This window comes from Pan paniscus, chromosome 17, assembly GCF_029289425.2.
Source record: "Pan paniscus chromosome 17, NHGRI_mPanPan1-v2.0_pri, whole genome shotgun sequence".
Classification (NCBI taxonomy): Eukaryota; Metazoa; Chordata; class Mammalia; order Primates; family Hominidae; genus Pan; species Pan paniscus.
The window spans coordinates 1,480,001-1,487,500 of NC_073266.2; positions in this window are offsets into that span (position 1 = coordinate 1,480,001).

Here is a 7,500-nt window from a genome sequence, read left to right on the forward strand (position 1 = left end):
ACTATGAGCCGGCCGTCATGGTGCGCGCCTGTAATCCCAGCTACCGAAGAAGAATCACTGGAACCCGGGAAGCAGAGGTTCCAGTGAGCCGAGAGAGCGCCACTGCACCGCAGCCTGGGTGACAGAGCGAGAGAGACTCAGTCCAAAAAAAAGAAAGAAAAGAAGAAGAAGAAAAAAAAAGAACGGGCCCAAATACTGCATTGTCGCTGAACGTTCTCCCAAAAGGCCAGAAACCCCCTGACTCAGGTCAAGGAGGTGGTGTTTGGTTTTACTTCTCTCTCTCTCTCTCTCTCTCTCTCTCTCTCTCTCTGTCTCTGTCTCTGTCTCTCTCTCTCTCTCTCCCCGCCCCTCTCTCTCTCCCCGTCTCTCTCTCTCTCCGTCTCTCTCTCTCTCTCTCTCTCCTCTCTTCTCCCCCCGAACTTTTATTTGTCGTTCAAGCATACATGAGCAAGATTGTGACATAGGTAAACTTGTGACGGGGGTGTTCAGTGTGCAGATGATTTCGTCACCCGGGTAGTCAGTGCTGTGTCCAAGAGTATTCGTGTTTTGTTTTTTTCCTGAAGCTGTCTCTCCTTCCACCCCTCCTCCCTCAAGCAGGCTTCCGCGTCCCTGGTCCCCCTCGTTCTGCCCATGCAAGAACTCTCATCTGTAAGTTCCCACTTGTAGATGAGAACGCGCGGTATTCAGCCGATCTTTGCTTTCATCTTCGCTGGTGGCGGTGAAAGAGGCATGACACTAAATCGACCCTTAGGACGCCATTTATGTTTAAGTCGAGGAGCTTATCAGGGAAATAGGAGAAGTACGGACGCCACACGTGACCGAGAGAAAAGTCTGAAAATGCCCCTCGCATCCAAGCGGGGACCCGGCCTCGACCTCCCGAAATCATACACCGAGTGGGGAAGCCCAGCAAGGCCCGCCTGTCTGGATTTCTCTCGGCCTCTCTAAGCACCGAAGCACGCGCTTCTCACTTTCGTGGAAGGGGCAGGGCCCTACCCGGCACGGGGGTGTCTGACAGACTGACAGAGAAAGAGACAGACATAGAAAGACAGAGATGGACAGAGAGAGACAGTGAGAAACAGACAGAAAGAGAGAGAGACGGAGAGAAACAGACAGGGAGAGGGGGAGAGAGAGAGAGAGAAACGGACAGGGAGGGAGAGACAGAGAGAGACAGACAGACAGGCAGAGAAAGAGAGAGTAAGACAGAAGATAGGCACAGAGAGAGAGAGAGAGAGAGAGAGAGAGAGAGACAGAAAAAGAAAGAGAGAGGCAGGCAGACAGACAGAGAAAGACATAGACAGACAGAGAGAGACAGAAACAGACAGAAAGAGAGAGAGAGAAACAGACAGGGAGGGAGAGAGAGAGAGACAGACGGGGAGAGAAAGAGAGTAAGACAGAAGACAGACACAGTGAGACAGGCAGAGAGGGAGAGAGAGAGACAAAGACAGAAACAGAGACAGACAGAAAGAAAGAGACAGACAGACAGACAGACAGGCAGGCAGACCGACAGAGAAAGAGACACAGAGAGAAAGACAGAGACGAACAGAGAGAAACAGACAGAGAGACGGTCCTAGCCCAGTAGCGATACAGTGCCTTTTCTTTCATTTTCTCTTTCTTTTCTTTTCTTTTCTTGTTTTCTGTCTTGTATATCTGTATGTACGTATGTATGTATGTATGTATGTACGTACGTACGTAGGTATGTATTTATGTATTTATCTGGAGACCGGGTCTCACTCTGTCGCCCAGGCCGTAGTGCAGTGGTGCGATCTTGGGTCACTGCAACCTCCGCCTGCCAGGTTCAAGCAATTCTTCCGCCTCAGCCTCCCGAGTAGCTGGGATGACAGGTGCCGGCCCCACGGCACCTGACTCAATTTCGTGTTTTCAGTAGAGACGGGGTTTCACCACGTTGGCCGGGCTGGTCTCGAACTCCTGACCTCGGGAGCCACTGCGTTCAGTGTACAGTGCCACTTCTTAGAAATCACTCCTCACGGGAACACACACTTAGAGGTGACGTGTAGAGATTTTATTTACTTAGTTCGTTCGTTCGTTCGTTAGTTAGTTATTATTTGCGCGGGGAGGTGGGGGGACGGAGTTTGGCTCTTGCTGCCCAGGCTACAGTGCAATGGCCTAGGGGACTCAAGGAGTCAACCTATGGCAGAGAGGACACGTCCTTCTGAGCGTAAGGGCCGCAGCGAAAGTTGGCAGGGCCCGCGCTTTCAAAGGCTGAAATCCCGGCGGCTCAGGCCTGTCGTTTCCAGCACTTTGGGAGGCCCAGGAAGGCGCATCATTTGAGGTCAAGAGTTCGATACCAGCGTGGCCAACGTGGAGAAACCCCCTCTCTACTAAAAATAAGAATATGAGCCGGCCATCCTGGTGCGTGCCTGTAATCCCAGCTACCGAAGAAGAATCACTGGAGCCCGGGAAGCAGAGGTTCCAGTGAGCCGAGAGAGCGCCACTGCACCGCAGCCTGGGTGACAGAGCGAGAGAGACTCAGTCCAAAAAAAAGAAAGAAAAGAAGAAGAAGAAGAAGAAGAAAAAGAACCGGCCCAAATACTGCATTGTCGCTGAACGTTCTCCCAAAAGGCCAGAAACCCCCTGACTCAGGTCAAGGAGGTGGTGTTTGGTTGTACTTGTCTCTCTCTCTCTCTCTCTCTCTCTCTCTCTCTCTCTCTCGCTCTCGCTCTCGCTCTCGCTCTCTCGCTCTCTCGCTCTCTCGCTCTCTCCCCCTCTCTCCTCTCTCCCCCCTAACTTTTATTTGTCGTTCAAGCATACATGTGCAAGATTGTGACATAGGTAAACTTGTGACGGGGGTGTTCAGTGTGCAGATGATTTCATCACCCGGGTAGTCAGTGCTGTGTCCGACAGTATTCGTGTTTTGTTTTTTTCCTGAAGCTGTCTCTCCTTCCACCCCTCCTCCCTCAAGCAGGCTTCCGCGTCCCTGGTCCCCCTCGTTCTGCCCATGCAAGAACTCTCATCTGTAAGTTCCCACTTCTAGATGAGAACACGCGGTATGTAGCCGATCGTTGCTTTCATCTTCGGTGGTGGCGGTGAAAGAGGCGTGACACTAAATCGACCCTTAGGACGCTCCCCTCCGTCCCCACCCCGCACCCCCTCCCCACACACACCCTCATTCCCGCACCCCCTCCTGAAACGCAAGGAAGGAAGAAAGAAATGAAAGTAGGCGGTGAGCCTGCAAGGCGGTGGAGGCGGGGGATCTCAGAGGGCGAGCAAGCGATGGCGGTCGGGGGATGTGTCCACTGAGGTATCAAAACTAGGGGACCCACTTTTCAGCCGCAACACACCCCCTAATCCTCAGCCGCAGCCAGCCTCTGGGTGGGGTTGCGCCTGTCAAAGCTTCCGAATGGAGAGAAGCCCAAGGCTACGGAAGGCATCAGCTCCAACTCCAGGAAGGGAATAGGGCTTTGTGCATATGAATGGGGCTTTGAAAGGCGTTGCCGCGGCTTCCAAAGCGATGCGCTGTGCCTCGCCTCGCCCCGCCCCGCCCCGCCCAGAGCGAGACTCCGTCTGAAAATAAGTACACAAATAAATCATAAAATAATTTATCAATAAATAAGAAAGAAAGAAAGAAAGAAAGAAAGAAAGAAAAGAAAGAAAGGAAAGAAAGGAAAGAAAGAAAGAAAGAAAGAAAGAAAGAAAGACAGACAGACAGACGAAAGAAAGAAAGAAAGAAAGAAAGAAAGAAAGAAAGAAAGAATCAGTACAGCGACCGTGGTCGTGAATCATTCCCCGGAGTCCAGGCGCAGTGGCTCACGCCCGTCACGCCAGCACTTTGAGACGCCGGGCAGGAGGGTTGCAACGAAATGATGAGACCCCGTCTGTGGGAAAACATTTAAAAATGAAGGCCGGGCGCGGTGGCTCACGCCTGTCATCCCAGCAGTTCCGGAGGCCGGGGAGGGCGGATCACCTGAGGTCGGGAGTTCGAGACCAGCCCGATCGACATGGAGAAGCCCCGTCTCCACTAAAAATACAAAATCAGCCAGACGTGGCAGCGCACGCCCGCAATCCCGGCTACTCAGGAGGCCGATGCAGGAGAATCGCTTGAAACCGGGAGGCAGAGGTTGCGGCGAGCCAAGATCGCGCCACCGCACTGCAGTCTAGGCCACGAGAGCGAAACTCTGTCTCGGGCGGGGGGGGGGGGAGGAAAAGAAAATTTAAAACGGTGTGGGCACAGTGGCGCGTGCCTGCGGTCCCAGGTTCTGTACTCTGGAGGCTGAGGCGGAAGGATCGCTCGAGTCCAGGAGCGTCCACGCTGCAGGGAGTGAGTTACGATGGCACCACTGCCGGGGTGACGGAGCGAGATGCCGTCTCTAAATCAGTCCATGAGATCACTGGAAGGCGCTCTCTGTGTCTCACTTTCCAAGAGGGTCTCTTTAGGCCAAGCAGGCATGGTACCTCACGCCAGTCATCCCAGCACTTTGGGAGGCTGAGGCGGGAGGAAAGAAGGAAGGGAGGAAGGGAGGAAAGAAGAAAAGAAGAAAGGCAGGAAGGCAGGAAGGCAGGAAGGCAGGAAAGAAAGAGGGGAAGAGAGAGAGAGAGAGAGAAAGAAAGAAAGAAAGAAAGAAAGAAAGAAAGAAAGAAAGAAGAAAAGAAAAGAGAAGAAAAAAGAAGAAAAGAGAAGGGAAGAAAAGAAAAGCAAACGGGGAGGGGGCATATCTCCTTGACCGGTGACCGCCCAGGATACAGTGGGTCACGGCCGACCGAAGCCTCGACCTGTGGGGCCTCAAGTGATCCTCTCCTCATCTCAGCCTCCCGAGTAGCTGCGACTACAGGCGGCCATCACCGCGCACAACTCATCTTATAATAACATCATGATTGTATCGAGACGGGGTCTCGCTCCGTCATCCAGGCTGGATCGCCACGGCACGATCTCAGCCCATCGCAACCTCGGCCTCCCCGGTTGGAACAACTCGCCCGCCCCAGTCTCCCGAGCGGTCGTGATTCCAAGCCCACGCCACCAGGCCCGGCTAATCGTTCCATTTTTCAGAGAGACGGGGTTTCGCCACGTCGGCCAGCCTGGTCTCCAACTCCCGGCCCCAAGCGATCCACCGGCCTCGGCCTCCCAAAGTGCCGGAATGACAGGCGTGAGCTAGCGTGCCCGGCCCAGATCATCTTTTTCATCCATTGTAGAGAAGGGGTTTCGTCAGCCAACGGGTGGAAGGTGGGGTGGGTTTCACTCAGCCTGCGTACTGTGAAAAGGTTAAGTGAGTGTGCTTTGTGAACTAGATATGGAAATGTGTGTGTGTGTGTGCGTGCGTGCATGCGTGCGTGCGCGCGCGCGTGTGAGAGAGAGAGAGAGAGAGAGAGGAGAGACACCAATCCCACCACGAGGACCCGGAAATAGTGTTTGATCTGTGTCCCTGCCTAGTCACCTGTCTTGTGTGTAGACGACTGAGGATTCCACAAATGAAGGTCAGCAGTATCTATTGAGCTGTTTCTGCCTCTCACGCGTCTCATCTGTGTGCTGGAGAAAGGGAAGAGAAGAGGTTCCGATGGGAAGTTGTCTTCACGCCTGAGGCAGCTGAAGGCAGACCGAAGGGAAGGAGGGCATCCTACGTGACATTTCCATACCCACGCACCCTTTACAATGCTGGGGCCGCCAGTCCACCCCGTACGTCAGCCCACCCCCAAGAACAGCACGGTCCGGGGTGGTCCAGTCTCATCCCAACCGGCCCACCCGGGGCATCCGGTGGAAGTCTTCGCCTGAGGATCCGAGGGCAGCGTCAACGCGGTTCCCCTGGGGTCGCCCGGCAAAGGCCAGCCGGGGGAGGGTAGCGGGACGTGACTGGGGGGGGGGGTCGCATCCGCCTCAGAGCTCCCTGGAAGGTGGCAGGTAGCCGGTGGGGCACGCCGAGCCAGAGACGTCCGGCAGGATATAGATGTGGAAGGCGTGTCAGTCCTCTCCCTATACCTCTCCTGTGGAAAATGCCAGGGCGGCGGTGGGAGCCTCGGCTGGGGGAGAAGCGGGGACAAGGGGGAGAGGGAAGGAGGCCCTCGGGAGGTTTCGGCACCGAAAACCCACTCAGCCAAGCTCCCTCCGTGTTTCCGCGTCCAAGGTACACCCCGGGAGACGGCAAGAGAAACGTTCACACCGTGCTTTCCGTCTTCGTGTTTATCTCTTTCATCTTTTCCATTTTACGAGAGATGCTCATTTCAACAAGCAGACGGCGGATGTGACGGGAGAAGTGTCAAGGCCAGGAGTTTGAGACCAGCGTGAGCAACAGAGCAACACAAGTAGGAGAGCCCAGCTGAAAGAAATGAAAGAGGAGGAGGAGGAGGAGGAGGAGGAGGAGGAGGAGGAGGAGGACGACGACGACAAGGGGGGTTGGGGGGGGGAAGGAGAAGGAAAGAAAAGAAAAGAAAAAAAGAAAAAGAAAAACAACCACCACCAAGAAAGTTAAGATCCTCCAACGGTCGGAAGTTGAAGACCAGCCTAACCAAGATGGAGAAACCCCATCTGTACTAGGAATAGAAAAATTAGCCAGGCACGATGGCTCATCGCTGTCATCGCAGCTACTCGGGAAGGCTGAGGCAGGAGAATCACTTGAACCTGGGAGGCGGAGGGTGCGGTGAGCCGAGATCCGCCATCGTACTCCACCGTGGGCGACAAGAGTGAAACTCCGTCTAAAGAGAAAAAAAAAAGAAAGAACGAAAAGGCGGATCGGTGAGATGCGTGTGAACATTTTATCTGTTCGCAGTCCCCGTATTAAAAACGGAAAGAACCGACCCATGACAAACATGACCAGAGCGTACCGTGCCCACGCGTGTCATCACAGCACTCCGGGAGGCCGATGCGGGAGGATCTCTGGAGCCTAAAAGTTGGAGATCACCCCGACACGTGAGATGACGCCTACAATCATCATAATCATAGAAGTTTAAAAAGAGATCACGTGTGCCCAGAGCATGGACAACAAAGCGAGAGCACATCCGTACTAAAAAGAAGACGATTGATAGGCAGGCAGGCAGGCAGGCAGGCAGGCAGGCAGGCAAACGTAGAAGGAGCCAGGCGCAGCGTCTCACGCCTGTAATAGCAGCAGTGTGGGCGGCCGAGGCAGGCAGGCGGATTGCTTGAGGACAGGAGTTCGAGACCAGCATGGGCAACATGATAGAATCCCGAAACCCATCTCACTCACATACATACATACATACATACGTACATACATACATACCCACGCATACATACCTACCTACGGAAAACATGAGAAGCAACATAGAAGTCAGCCGGTGTGGTGGTGCGTGCCTGTAGTCTCAGGTAATGGGGATGGGAGGGATCAGAGGCAGGACGACCGTTTGGTCGGTCCAAAGCATTGAGGTTGGGGTGATCCTGGGCGGCAGAGACAGAGGAAGACCCTGCCAGTAAGGGAGGGAGGGAGGGAGGGAGGGAGGGAGGGAGGGAGGGAGGGAGGGAGGGAGGGAGGGAGGGAAGGAAGGAAGGAAGGAAATAAACAAGCAAGCAGGCAAGCAAACGATGAACATGACAGTGAC